Source organism: Falco cherrug, chromosome 10 (genome assembly GCF_023634085.1).
Source record: "Falco cherrug isolate bFalChe1 chromosome 10, bFalChe1.pri, whole genome shotgun sequence".
Lineage (NCBI taxonomy): Eukaryota > Metazoa > Chordata > Aves > Falconiformes > Falconidae > Falco > Falco cherrug.
Genome location: NC_073706.1, coordinates 39,561,570 through 39,575,922, shown reverse-complemented (window position 1 = coordinate 39,575,922; position 14,353 = coordinate 39,561,570).

Genomic DNA, 14,353 nt, shown 5'->3' with positions numbered 1-14,353 from the left:
ATGGGGAACCGCTGAATTTTGGAGTCGGCCGGTGACAAAATGTTCCACAGACACCCTATGCACAACTGCACCGGGGAAGGTGCCAGGAACGAATTCTGTTGGTAGTTTTTACACTACCTTGGTAGGCAGCTGAAAGGCACAAGAAAAGAAGTTGTACCTGCTTTCTGGGCTGAGATGGGGAACCGCTGAATTTTGGAGTCGGCTGGTGGCAAAATGTTCCAAACACACCCCCTGCACAACTCCACCGGGGAAGGTGCCAGACAGGAGTTCTCCTGGTAGTTTTTACATTGCTCCGGTAGGCAGCTGAAAGATACCACAAAAGATGTTCTACCTGCTTTCTGGGCTGAGATGGGGAATCGCTGAATTTTGGACTCGGCCGGTGACAAAATGTTCCAAACACACCCCATGCAAAACTCCACCGGGGAAGGTGCCAGACAGGAGTTCTCCTGGTAGTTTTTACATTGCTCCGGTAGGCATCTGAAAGACACCACAAAAGTTGTTCTATCTGCTTTCTGGGCTGAGATGGGGAACAGCTGAATTTTGGAGTCGGCCGGTGACAAAATGTTCCACAGACACCCTATGCACAACTCCACCGGGGAAGGTGCCAGGAACGAATTCTGTTGGTAGTTTTTACACTACCTTGGTAGGCAGCTGAAAGGCACAAGAAAAGAAGTTGTACCTGCTTTCTGGGCTGAGATGGGGAACCGCTGAATTTTGGAGTCGGCTGGTGGCAAAATGTTCCAAACACACCCCCTGCACAACTCCACCGGGGAAGGTGCCAGACAGGAGTTCTCCTGGTAGTTTTTACATTGCTCCGGTAGGCAGCTGAAAGATACCACAAAAGATGTTCTACCTGCTTTCTGGGCTGAGATGGGGAACCGCTGAATTTTGGACTCGGCCGGTGACAAAATGTTCCAAACACACCCCATGCACAACTCCACCGGGGAAGGTGCCAGACAGGAGTTCTCTTGGTAGTTTTTACACTACCTTGGTAGGCAGCTGAAAGGCACCACAAAAGTTGTTCTACCTGCTTTCTGGGCTGAGATGGGGAACCGCTGAATTTTGGAGTCGGCTGGTGGCAAAATGTTCCAAACACACCCCCTGCACAACTCCACCGGGGAAGGTGCCAGACAGGAGTTCTCCTGGTAGTTTTTACATTGCTCCGGTAGGCATCTGAAAGACACCACAAAAGTTGTTCTACCTGCTTTCTGGGCTGAGATGGGGAACCGCTGAATTTTGGAGTCGGCCGGTGACAAAATGTTCCAAACACAGCCCATGCACAACTCCACCGGGGAAGGTGCCAGACAGGAGTTCTCTTGGTAGTTTTTACACTACCTTCGTAGGCAGCTGAAAGGCACCACAAAAGTTGTTCTACCTGCTTTGTGGGCTGAGATGGGGAACCGCTGAATTTTGGAGTCGGCTGGTGGCAAAATGTTCCAAACACACCCCCTGCACAACTCCACCGGGGAAGGTGCCAGACAGGAGTTCTCCTGGTAGTTTTTACATTGCTCCGGTAGGCATCTGAAAGACACCACAAAAGTTGTTCTACCTGCTTTCTGGGCTGAGATGGGGAACCGCTGAATTTTGGAGTCGGCCGTTGACAAAATGTTCCAAACACACCCCATGCACAACTCCACCGGGGAAGGTGCCAGACAGGAGTTCTCTTGGTAGTTTTTACACTACCTTGGTTGGCAGCTGAAAGGCACCACAAAAGTTGTTCTACCTGCTTTCTGGGCTGAGATGGGGAAACGCTGAATTTTGGAGTCGGCTGGTGGCAAAATGTTCCAAACACACCCCCTGCACAACTCCACCGGGGAAGGTGCCAGACAGGAGTTCTCCTGGTAGTTTTTACATTGCTCCGGTAGGCATCTGAAAGACACCACAAAAGTTGTTCTACCTGCTTTCTGGGCTGAGATGGGGAACCGCTGAATTTTGGAGTCGGGCGGTGACAAAATGTTCCAAACACACCCCATGCACAACTCCACCGGGGAAGGTGCCAGACAGGAGTTCTCCTGGTAGTTTTTACACTACCTTGGTAGGCATTTGAAAGGCACCACAAAAGTTGTTCTACCTGCTTTCTGGGCTGAGATGGGGAACCGCTGAATTTTGGACTCGGCCGGTGACAAAATGTTCCAAAGACACCCCATGCACAACTCCACCGGGGAAGGTGCCAGGCAGGAGTTCTCGTGGTAGTTTTTACACTACCTTGGTAGGCATTTGAAAGGCACCACAAAAGTTGTTCTTCCTGCTTTCTGGGCTGAGATGGGGAACCGCTGAATTTTGGAGTCGGCCGGTGACAAAATGTTCCGAACACACCCCCTGCACAACTCCACCGGGGAAGGTGCCAGACAGGAGTTCTCTTGGTAGTTTTTACACTACCTTGGTAGGCAGCTGAAAGGCACCACAAAAGTTGTTCTACCTGCTTTCTGGGCTGAGATGGGGAACCGCTGAATTTTGGACTCGGCTGGTGACAAAATGTTCCAAACACACCCCATGCACAACTCCACCGGGGAAGGTGCCAGACAGGAGTTCTCCTGGTAGTTTTTACACTACCTTGGTAGGCAGCTGAAAGGCACCACAAAACTTGTTCTACCTGCTTTCTGGGCTGAGATGGGGAACCGCTGAATTTTGGAGTCGGCCGGTGACAAAATGTTCCAAACACACCCCATGCACAACTCCAACGGGGAAGGTGCCAGACAGGAGTTCTCTTGGTAGTTTTTACACTACCTTGGTAGGCATCTGAAAGACACCACAAAAGTTGTTCTACCTGCTTTGTGGGCTGAGATGGGGAATCGCTGAATTTTGGAGTCGGCTGGTGGCAAAATGTTCCAAACACACCCCCTGCACAACTCCACCGGGGAAGGTGCCAGACAGGAGTTCTCCTGGTAGTTTTTACATTGCTCCGGTAGGCATCTGAAAGACACCACAAAAGTTGTTCTACCTGCTTTCTGGGCTGAGATGGGGAACCGCTGAATTTTGGACTCGGCCGGTGACAAAATGTTCCAAACACACCCCATGCACAACTCCACCGGGGAAGGTGCCAGACAGGAGTTCTCCTGGTAGTTTTTACACTACCTTGGTAGGCATTTGAAAGGCACCACAAAAGTTGTTCTACCTGCTTTCTGGGCTGAGATGGGGAACCGCTGAATTTTGGACTCGGCCGGTGACAAAATGTTCCAAAGACACCCCATGCACAACTCCACCGGGGAAGGTGCCAGGCAGGAGTTCTCGTGGTAGTTTTTACACTACCTTGGTAGGCATTTGAAAGGCACCACAAAAGTTGTTCTTCCTGCTTTCTGGGCTGAGATGGGGAACCGCTGAATTTTGGAGTCGGCCGGTGACAAAATGTTCCGAACACACCCCCTGCACAACTCCACCGGGGAAGGTGCCAGACAGGAGTTCTCTTGGTAGTTTTTACACTACCTTGGTAGGCAGCTGAAAGGCACCACAAAAGTTGTTCTACCTGCTTTCTGGGCTGAGATGGGGAACCGCTGAATTTTGGACTCGGCTGGTGACAAAATGTTCCAAACACACCCCATGCACAACTCCACCGGGGAAGGTGCCAGACAGGAGTTCTCCTGGTAGTTTTTACACTACCTTGGTAGGCAGCTGAAAGGCACCACAAAACTTGTTCTACCTGCTTTCTGGGCTGAGATGGGGAACCGCTGAATTTTGGAGTCGGCCGGTGACAAAATGTTCCAAACACACCCCATGCACAACTCCAACGGGGAAGGTGCCAGACAGGAGTTCTCTTGGTAGTTTTTACACTACCTTGGTAGGCATCTGAAAGACACCACAAAAGTTGTTCTACCTGCTTTGTGGGCTGAGATGGGGAATCGCTGAATTTTGGACTCGGCCGGTGACAAAATGTTCCAAACACACCCCATGCAAAACTCCACCGGGGAAGGTGCCAGACAGGAGTTCTCCTGGTAGTTTTTACATTGCTCCGGTAGGCATCTGAAAGACACCACAAAAGTTGTTCTATCTGCTTTCTGGGCTGAGATGGGGAATCGCTGAATTTTGGAGTCGGCCGGTGACAAAATGTTCCAAACACACCCCATGCACAACTCCACCGGGGAAGGTGCCAGGCAGGAGTTCTCCTGGTAGTTTTTACACTACCTTGGTAGGCATTTGAAAGGCACCACAAAAGTTGTTCTACCTGCTTTGTGGGCTGAGATGGGGAACCGCTGAATTTTGGAGTCGGCCGGTGACAAAATGTTCCACAGACACCCTATGCACAACTCCACCGGGGAAGGTGCCAGGAACGAATTCTCTTGGTAGTTTTTACACTACCTTGGTAGGCAGCTGAAAGGCACAAGAAAAGAAGTTGTACCTGCTTTCTGGGCTGAGATGGGGAACCGCTGAATTTTGGAGTCGGCTGGTGGCAAAATGTTCCAAACACACCCCCTGCACAACTCCACCGGGGAAGGTGCCAGACAGGAGTTCTCCTGGTAGTTTTTACATTGCTCCGGTAGGCAGCTGAAAGATACCACAAAAGATGTTCTACCTGCTTTCTGGGCTGAGATGGGGAACCGCTGAATTTTGGACTCGGCCGGTGACAAAATGTTCCAAACACACCCCATGCAAAACTCCACCGGGGAAGGTGCCAGACAGGAGTTCTCCTGGTAGTTTTTACATTGCTCCGGTAGGCATCTGAAAGACACCACAAAAGTTGTTCTATCTGCTTTCTGGGCTGAGATGGGGAACCGCTGAATTTTGGAGTCGGCCGGTGACAAAATGTTCCACAGACACCCTATGCACAACTCCACCGGGGAAGGTGCCAGGAACGAATTCTGTTGGTAGTTTTTACACTACCTTGGTAGGCAGCTGAAAGGCACAAGAAAAGAAGTTGTACCTGCTTTCTGGGCTGAGATGGGGAACCGCTGAATTTTGGAGTCGGCTGGTGGCAAAATGTTCCAAACACACCCCCTGCACAACTCCACCGGGGAAGGTGCCAGACAGGAGTTCTCCTGGTAGTTTTTACATTGCTCCGGTAGGCAGCTGAAAGATACCACAAAAGATGTTCTACCTGCTTTCTGGGCTGAGATGGGGAATCGCTGAATTTTGGACTCGGCCGGTGACAAAATGTTCCAAACACACCCCATGCAAAACTCCACCGGGGAAGGTGCCAGACAGGAGTTCTCCTGGTAGTTTTTACATTGCTCCGGTAGGCATCTGAAAGACACCACAAAAGTTGTTCTATCTGCTTTCTGGGCTGAGATGGGGAACCGCTGAATTTTGGAGTCGGCCGGTGACAAAATGTTCCACAGACACCCTATGCACAACTCCACCGGGGAAGGTGCCAGGAACGAATTCTGTTGGTAGTTTTTACACTACCTTGGTAGGCAGCTGAAAGGCACAAGAAAAGAAGTTGTACCTGCTTTCTGGGCTGAGATGGGGAACCGCTGAATTTTGGAGTCGGCTGGTGGCAAAATGTTCCAAACACACCCCCTGCACAACTCCACCGGGGAAGGTGCCAGACAGGAGTTCTCCTGGTAGTTTTTACATTGCTCCGGTAGGCAGCTGAAAGATACCACAAAAGATGTTCTACCTGCTTTCTGGGCTGAGATGGGGAACCGCTGAATTTTGGACTCGGCCGGTGACAAAATGTTCCAAACACACCCCATGCACAACTCCACCGGGGAAGGTGCCAGACAGGAGTTCTCTTGGTAGTTTTTACACTACCTTGGTAGGCAGCTGAAAGGCACCACAAAAGTTGTTCTACCTGCTTTCTGGGCTGAGATGGGGAACCGCTGAATTTTGGAGTCGGCTGGTGGCAAAATGTTCCAAACACACCCCCTGCACAACTCCACCGGGGAAGGTGCCAGACAGGAGTTCTCCTGGTAGTTTTTACATTGCTCCGGTAGGCATCTGAAAGACACCACAAAAGTTGTTCTACCTGCTTTCTGGGCTGAGATGGGGAACCGCTGAATTTTGGAGTCGGCCGTTGACAAAATGTTCCAAACACACCCCATGCACAACTCCACCGGGGAAGGTGCCAGACAGGAGTTCTCCTGGTAGTTTTTACACTACCTTGGTAGGCATTTGAAAGGCATCACAAAAGTTGTTCTACCTGCTTTCTGGGCTGAGATGGGGAACCGCTGAATTTTGGACTCGGCCGGTGACAAAATGTTCCAAAGACACCCCATGCACAACTCCACCGGGGAAGGTGCCAGGCAGGAGTTCTCGTGGTAGTTTTTACACTACCTTGGTAGGCATCTGAAAGACACCACAAAAGTTGTTCTACCTGCTTTCTGGGCTGAGATGGGGAATCGCTGAATTTTGGAGTCGGCCGGTGACAAAATGTTCCAAACACACCCCATGCACAACTCCACCGGGGAAGGTGCCAGACAGGAGTTCTCCTGGTAGTTTTTACACTACCTTGGTAGGCATCTGAAAGACATCACAAAAGTTGTTCTACCTGCTTTCTGGGCTGAGATGGGGAAACGCTGAATTTTGGAGTCGGCTGGTGACAAAATGTTCCAAAGACACCCCATGCACAACTCCACCGGGGAAGTTGCCAGACAGGAGTTCTCCAGGTAGTTTTTACACTACCTTGGTAGGCAGCTGAAAGGCACCACAAAAGTTGTTCTTCCTGCTTTCTGGGCTGAGATGGGGAACCGCTGAATTTTGGAGTCGGCCGGTGACAAAATGTTCCAAACACACCCCATGCACAACTCCACCGGGGAAGGTGCCAGACAGGAGTTCTCTTGGTAGTTTTTACACTACCTTGGTAGGCATCTGAAAGACACCACAAAAGTTGTTCTACCTGCTTTGTGGGCTGAGATGGGGAATCGCTGAATTTTGGAGTCGGCCGGTGACAAAATGTTCCAAACACACCCCATGCACAACTCCACCGGGGAAGGTGCCAGGCAGGAGTTCTCCTGGTAGTTTTTACACTACCTTGGTAGGCATCTGAAAGACACCACAAAAGTTGTTCTACCTGCTTTCTGGGCTGAGATGGGGAACCGCTGAATTTTGGAGTCGGCTGGTGGCAAAATGTTCCAAACACACCCCATGCACAACTCCACCGGGGAAGGTGCCAGACAGGAGTTCTCCTGGTAGTTTTTACATTGCTCCGGTAGGCATCTGAAAGACACCACAAAAGTTGTTCTACCTGCTTTGTGGGCTGAGATGGGGAACCGCTGAATTTTGGAGTCGGCCGTTGACAAAATGTTCCAAACACACCCCATGCACAACTCCACCGGGGAAGGTGCCAGACAGGAGTTCTCCTGGTAGTTTTTACACTACCTTGGTAGGCATCTGAAAGACACCACAAAAGTTGTTCTACCTGCTTTCTGGGCTGAGATGGGGAACCGCTGAATTTTGGAGTCGGCCGTTGACAAAATGTTCCAAACACACCCCATGCACAACTCCACCGGGGAAGGTGCCAGACAGGAGTTCTCTTGGTAGTTTTTACACTACCTTGGTAGGCATCTGAAAGACACCACAAAAGTTGTTCTACCTGCTTTGTGGGCTGAGATGGGGAATCGCTGAATTTTGGACTCGGCTGGTGACAAAATGTTCCAAACACACCCCATGCAAAACTCCACCGGGGAAGGTGCCAGACAGGAGTTCTCCTGGTAGTTTTTACATTGCTCCGGTAGGCATCTGAAAGACACCACAAAAGTTGTTCTACCTGCTTTCTGGGCTGAGATGGGGAACCGCTGAATTTTGGACTCGGCCGGTGACAAAATGTTCCAAAGACACCCCATGCACAACTCCACCGGGGAAGGTGCCAGGCAGGAGTTCTCCTGGTAGTTTTTACACTACCTTGGTAGGCATTTGAAAGGCACCACAAAAGTTGTTCTTCCTGCTTTCTGGGCTGAGATGGGGAACCGCTGAATTTTGGAGTCGGCCGGTGACAAAATGTTCCGAACACACCCCCTGCACAACTCCACCGGGGAAGGTGCCAGACAGGAGTTCTCTTGGTAGTTTTTACACTACCTTGGTAGGCAGCTGAAAGGCACCACAAAAGTTGTTCTACCTGCTTTCTGGGCTGAGATGGGGAACCGCTGAATTTTGGACTCGGCTGGTGACAAAATGTTCCAAACACACCCCATGCACAACTCCACCGGGGAAGGTGCCAGACAGGAGTTCTCCTGGTAGTTTTTACACTACCTTGGTAGGCAGCTGAAAGGCACCACAAAACTTGTTCTACCTGCTTTCTGGGCTGAGATGGGGAACCGCTGAATTTTGGAGTCGGCCGGTGACAAAATGTTCCAAACACACCCCATGCACAACTCCACCGGGGAAGGTGCCAGACAGGAGTTCTCTTGGTAGTTTTTACACTACCTTGGTAGGCATCTGAAAGACACCACAAAAGTTGTTCTACCTGCTTTGTGGGCTGAGATGGGGAATCGCTGAATTTTGGACTCGGCCGGTGACAAAATGTTCCAAACACACCCCATGCAAAACTCCACCGGGGAAGGTGCCAGACAGGAGTTCTCCTGGTAGTTTTTACATTGCTCCGGTAGGCATCTGAAAGACACCACAAAAGTTGTTCTATCTGCTTTCTGGGCTGAGATGGGGAATCGCTGAATTTTGGAGTCGGCCGGTGACAAAATGTTCCAAACACACCCCATGCAAAACTCCACCGGGGAAGGTGCCAGGCAGGAGTTCTCCTGGTAGTTTTTACACTACCTTGGTAGGCATTTGAAAGGCACCACAAAAGTTGTTCTACCTGCTTTGTGGGCTGAGATGGGAACCGCTGAATTTTGGAGTCGGCCGGTGACAAAATGTTCCACAGACACCCTATGCACAACTCCACCGGGGAAGGTGCCAGGAACGAATTCTCTTGGTAGTTTTTACACTACCTTGGTAGGCAGCTGAAAGGCACAAGAAAAGAAGTTGTACCTGCTTTCTGGGCTGAGATGGGGAACCGCTGAATTTTGGAGTCGGCTGGTGGCAAAATGTTCCAAACACACCCCCTGCACAACTCCACCGGGGAAGGTGCCAGACAGGAGTTCTCCTGGTAGTTTTTACATTGCTCCGGTAGGCAGCTGAAAGATACCACAAAAGATGTTCTACCTGCTTTCTGGGCTGAGATGGGGAACCGCTGAATTTTGGACTCGGCCGGTGACAAAATGTTCCAAACACACCCCATGCAAAACTCCACCGGGGAAGGTGCCAGACAGGAGTTCTCCTGGTAGTTTTTACATTGCTCCGGTAGGCATCTGAAAGACACCACAAAAGTTGTTCTATCTGCTTTCTGGGCTGAGATGGGGAACCGCTGAATTTTGGAGTCGGCCGGTGACAAAATGTTCCACAGACACCCTATGCACAACTCCACCGGGGAAGGTGCCAGGAACGAATTCTGTTGGTAGTTTTTACACTACCTTGGTAGGCAGCTGAAAGGCACAAGAAAAGAAGTTGTACCTGCTTTCTGGGCTGAGATGGGGAACCGCTGAATTTTGGAGTCGGCTGGTGGCAAAATGTTCCAAACACACCCCCTGCACAACTCCACCGGGGAAGGTGCCAGACAGGAGTTCTCCTGGTAGTTTTTACATTGCTCCGGTAGGCAGCTGAAAGATACCACAAAAGATGTTCTACCTGCTTTCTGGGCTGAGATGGGGAATCGCTGAATTTTGGACTCGGCCGGTGACAAAATGTTCCAAACACACCCCATGCACAACTCCACCGGGGAAGGTGCCAGACAGGAGTTCTCCTGGTAGTTTTTACATTGCTCCGGTAGGCATCTGAAAGACACCACAAAAGTTGTTCTACCTGCTTTCTGGGCTGAGATGGGGAACAGCTGAATTTTGGAGTCGGCCGGTGACAAAATGTTCCACAGACACCCTATGCACAACTCCACCGGGGAAGGTGCCAGGAACGAATTCTGTTGGTAGTTTTTACACTACCTTGGTAGGCAGCTGAAAGGCACAAGAAAAGAAGTTGTACCTGCTTTCTGGGCTGAGATGGGGAACCGCTGAATTTTGGAGTCGGCTGGTGGCAAAATGTTCCAAACACACCCCCTGCACAACTCCACCGGGGAAGGTGCCAGACAGGAGTTCTCCTGGTAGTTTTTACATTGCTCCGGTAGGCAGCTGAAAGATACCACAAAAGATGTTCTACCTGCTTTCTGGGCTGAGATGGGGAACCGCTGAATTTTGGACTCGGCCGGTGACAAAATGTTCCAAACACACCCCATGCACAACTCCACCGGGGAAGGTGCCAGACAGGAGTTCTCTTGGTAGTTTTTACACTACCTTGGTAGGCAGCTGAAAGGCACCACAAAAGTTGTTCTACCTGCTTTCTGGGCTGAGATGGGGAACCGCTGAATTTTGGAGTCGGCTGGTGGCAAAATGTTCCAAACACACCCCCTGCACAACTCCACCGGGGAAGGTGCCAGACAGGAGTTCTCCTGGTAGTTTTTACATTGCTCCGGTAGGCATCTGAAAGACACCACAAAAGTTGTTCTACCTGCTTTCTGGGCTGAGATGGGGAACCGCTGAATTTTGGAGTCGGCCGTTGACAAAATGTTCCAAACACACCCCATGCACAACTCCACCGGGGAAGGTGCCAGACAGGAGTTCTCTTGGTAGTTTTTACACTACCTTGGTAGGCATTTGAAAGGCACCACAAAAGTTGTTCTACCTGCTTTCTGGGCTGAGATGGGGAACCGCTGAATTTTGGACTCGGCCGGTGACAAAATGTTCCAAAGACACCCCATGCACAACTCCACCGGGGAAGGTGCCAGGCAGGAGTTCTCGTGGTAGTTTTTACACTACCTTGGTAGGCATCTGAAAGACACCACAAAAGTTGTTCTACCTGCTTTCTGGGCTGAGATGGGGAATCGCTGAATTTTGGAGTCGGCCGGTGACAAAATGTTCCAAACACACCCCATGCACAACTCCACCGGGGAAGGTGCCAGACAGGAGTTCTCTTGGTAGTTTTTACACTACCTTGGTAGGCATCTGAAAGACATCACAAAAGTTGTTCTACCTGCTTTGTGGGCTGAGATGGGGAAACGCTGAATTTTGGAGTCGGCTGGTGACAAAATGTTCCAAACACACCCCATGCACAACTCCACCGGGGAAGTTGCCAGACAGGAGTTCTCCAGGTAGTTTTTACACTACCTTGGTAGGCAGCTGAAAGGCACCACAAAAGTTGTTCTTCCTGCTTTCTGGGCTGAGATGGGGAATCGCTGAATTTTGGAGTCGGCCGGTGACAAAATGTTCCAAACACACCCCATGCACAACTCCACCGGGGAAGGTGCCAGGCAGGAGTTCTCCTGGTAGTTTTTACACTACCTTGGTAGGCATCTGAAAGACACCACAAAAGTTGTTCTACCTGCTTTCTGGGCTGAGATGGGGAACCGCTGAATTTTGGAGTCGGCTGGTGGCAAAATGTTCCAAACACACCCCCTGCACAACTCCACCGGGGAAGGTGCCAGACAGGAGTTCTCCTGGTAGTTTTTACATTGCTCCGGTAGGCATCTGAAAGACACCACAAAAGTTGTTCTACCTGCTTTGTGGGCTGAGATGGGGAACCGCTGAATTTTGGAGTCGGCCGTTGACAAAATGTTCCAAACACACCCCATGCACAACTCCACCGGGGAAGGTGCCAGACAGGAGTTCTCCTGGTAGTTTTTACACTACCTTGGTAGGCATCTGAAAGACACCACAAAAGTTGTTCTACCTGCTTTCTGGGCTGAGATGGGGAACCGCTGAATTTTGGAGTCGGCCGTTGACAAAATGTTCCAAACACACCCCATGCACAACTCCACCGGGGAAGGTGCCAGACAGGAGTTCTCTTGGTAGTTTTTACACTACCTTGGTAGGCATCTGAAAGACACCACAAAAGTTGTTCTACCTGCTTTGTGGGCTGAGATGGGGAATCGCTGAATTTTGGACTCGGCTGGTGACAAAATGTTCCAAACACACCCCATGCAAAACTCCACCGGGGAAGGTGCCAGACAGGAGTTCTCCTGGTAGTTTTTACATTGCTCCGGTAGGCATCTGAAAGACACCACAAAAGTTGTTCTACCTGCTTTCTGGGCTGAGATGGGGAATCGCTGAATTTTGGAGTCGGCCGGTGACAAAATGTTCCAAACACACCCCATGCACAACTCCACCGGGGAAGGTGCCAGACAGGAGTTCTCTTGGTAGTTTTTACACTACCTTGGTAGGCATCTGAAAGACATCACAAAAGTTGTTCTACCTGCTTTGTGGGCTGAGATGGGGAAACGCTGAATTTTGGAGTCGGCTGGTGACAAAATGTTCCAAACACACCCCATGCACAACTCCACCGGGGAAGTTGCCAGACAGGAGTTCTCCAGGTAGTTTTTACACTACCTTGGTAGGCAGCTGAAAGGCACCACAAAAGTTGTTCTTCCTGCTTTCTGGGCTGAGATGGGGAATCGCTGAATTTTGGAGTCGGCCGGTGACAAAATGTTCCAAACACACCCCATGCACAACTCCACCGGGGAAGGTGCCAGGCAGGAGTTCTCCTGGTAGTTTTTACACTACCTTGGTAGGCATCTGAAAGACACCACAAAAGTTGTTCTACCTGCTTTCTGGGCTGAGATGGGGAACCGCTGAATTTTGGAGTCGGCTGGTGGCAAAATGTTCCAAACACACCCCCTGCACAACTCCACCGGGGAAGGTGCCAGACAGGAGTTCTCCTGGTAGTTTTTACATTGCTCCGGTAGGCATCTGAAAGACACCACAAAAGTTGTTCTACCTGCTTTGTGGGCTGAGATGGGGAACCGCTGAATTTTGGAGTCGGCCGTTGACAAAATGTTCCAAACACACCCCATGCACAACTCCACCGGGGAAGGTGCCAGACAGGAGTTCTCCTGGTAGTTTTTACACTACCTTGGTAGGCATCTGAAAGACACCACAAAAGTTGTTCTACCTGCTTTCTGGGCTGAGATGGGGAACCGCTGAATTTTGGAGTCGGCCGTTGACAAAATGTTCCAAACACACCCCATGCACAACTCCACCGGGGAAGGTGCCAGACAGGAGTTCTCTTGGTAGTTTTTACACTACCTTGGTAGGCATCTGAAAGACACCACAAAAGTTGTTCTACCTGCTTTGTGGGCTGAGATGGGGAATCGCTGAATTTTGGACTCGGCTGGTGACAAAATGTTCCAAACACACCCCATGCAAAACTCCACCGGGGAAGGTGCCAGACAGGAGTTCTCCTGGTAGTTTTTACATTGCTCCGGTAGGCATCTGAAAGACACCACAAAAGTTGTTCTACCTGCTTTCTGGGCTGAGATGGGGAATCGCTGAATTTTGGAGTCGGGCGGTGACAAAATGTTCCAAACACACCCCATGCACAACTCCACCGGGGAAGGTGCCAGACAGGAGTTCTCCTGGTAGTTTTTACACTACCTTGGTAGGCAGCTGAAAGGCACCACAAAAGTTGTTCTTCCTGCTTTCTGGGCTGAGATGGGGAACAGCTGAATTTTGGAGTCGGCCGGTGACAAAATGTTCCAAACACACCCCATGCACAACTCCACCGGGGAAGGTGCCAGACAGGAGTTCTCTTGGTAGTTTTTACACTACCTTGGTAGGCAGCTGAAAGGCACCACAAAAGTTGTTCTACCTGCTTTCTGGGCTGAGATGGGGAAACGCTGAATTTTGGACTCGGCCGGTGACAAAATGTTCCAAACACACCCCATGCACAACTCCACCGGGGAAGGTGCCAGGAACGAATTCTGTTGGTAGTTTTTACACTACCTTGGTAGGCAGCTGAAAGGCACAAGAAAAGAAGTTGTACCTGCTTTCTGGGCTGAGATGGGGAACCGCTGAATTTTGGAGTCGGCTGGTGGCAAAATGTTCCAAACACACCCCCTGCACAACTCCACCGGGGAAGGTGCCAGACAGGAGTTCTCCTGGTAGTTTTTACATTGCTCCGGTAGGCAGCTGAAAGATACCACAAAAGATGTTCTACCTGCTTTCTGGGCTGAGATGGGGAACCGCTGAATTTTGGAGTCGGCCGGTGACAAAATGTTCCAAACACACCCCATGCACAACTCCACCGGGGAAGGTGCCAGACAGGAGTTCTCCTGGTAGTTTTTACACTACCTTGGTAGGCAGCTGAAAGACACCACAAAAGTTGTTCTACCTGCTTTCTGGGCTGAGATGGGGAAACGCTGAATTTTGGAGTCGGCCGGTGACAAAATGTTCCAAAGACACCCCATGCACAACTCCACCGGGGAAGGTGCCAGACAGGAGTTCTCCTGGTAGTTTTTACATTGCTCCGGTAGGCATCTGAAAGACACCACAAAAGTTGTTCTACCTGCTTTCTGGGCTGAGATGGGGAAACGCTGAATTTTGGAGTCGGCCGTTGACAAAATGTTCCAAACACACCCCATGCACAACTCCACCACGGAAGGTGCCAG